This window comes from Mus caroli, chromosome 12, assembly GCF_900094665.2.
Source record: "Mus caroli chromosome 12, CAROLI_EIJ_v1.1, whole genome shotgun sequence".
Lineage (NCBI taxonomy): Eukaryota > Metazoa > Chordata > Mammalia > Rodentia > Muridae > Mus > Mus caroli.
In genome coordinates this window covers 63,893,517-63,894,314 of record NC_034581.1, presented here as the reverse complement: position 1 = coordinate 63,894,314, position 798 = coordinate 63,893,517, and positions in this window count along the sequence as shown.

Genomic DNA, 798 nt, shown 5'->3' with positions numbered 1-798 from the left:
GTTTGGGAAGAATTAGGAAGCATGACCTTGTTGGAAGTGTGCGACTGGGAATGGGCTTTGAGGTTTCAGGTCCAGCGTCACTGTCTGCCTACTGCTTGCAGACCAGCATGCAAAGCTCTCAGCTACTGCTCCAGCGTTATGCCTGTCTGCTTCCTGAATGATAACCATTGACTAAAACTGTAAGCAAGTTCCCAGTAAGATGTTTTCTTATATAAGAGTCGCTCTGGTCATGGTGTCTTTTTACAGTAACTAAGGCACAGCACTACTCTTAGCCCATTGGCTTCTGCTCCAGCCACCCATTTTTGTCTGGTACCCCCTGCTGTTGTCATTCATGGACCAGACATTAACAGGGATAAGGAAGGTCCCTTCCTGGCTTGGCTATTGGCTCAGTTATTGATGGAGGCACACTGGCTTCAAAGGACCCTGGTCCCAGCAGAGAGCCTCATAGTATTCATGGCAGGATTACAGACACCACACCTCGTTGTTGTAAATATGAATTCACAGAGTTTCTAGACCCAGAAAGAGGCCTAGGAAGTCTTCAGTTCATCCGTTCTTTGGTAATCTGTCTTTACTAATATAATAATACCAAGGCACATGCGCTGGGGCTCACGTGCTGCAGTGCTTTAAAAACATCTAGCAATTCTGTTTTAGAAATGTGTGCCAGCTAGAACAGCAAAGGCTTGTGCTGTAAGATCGAGAATCGATAAATGGGACCTCATAAAGTTGCAAAGCTTCTGCAAGGCAAAAGACACCGTCAATAAGACAAAAAGACCACCAACAGATTGGGAAAGGGTCTTT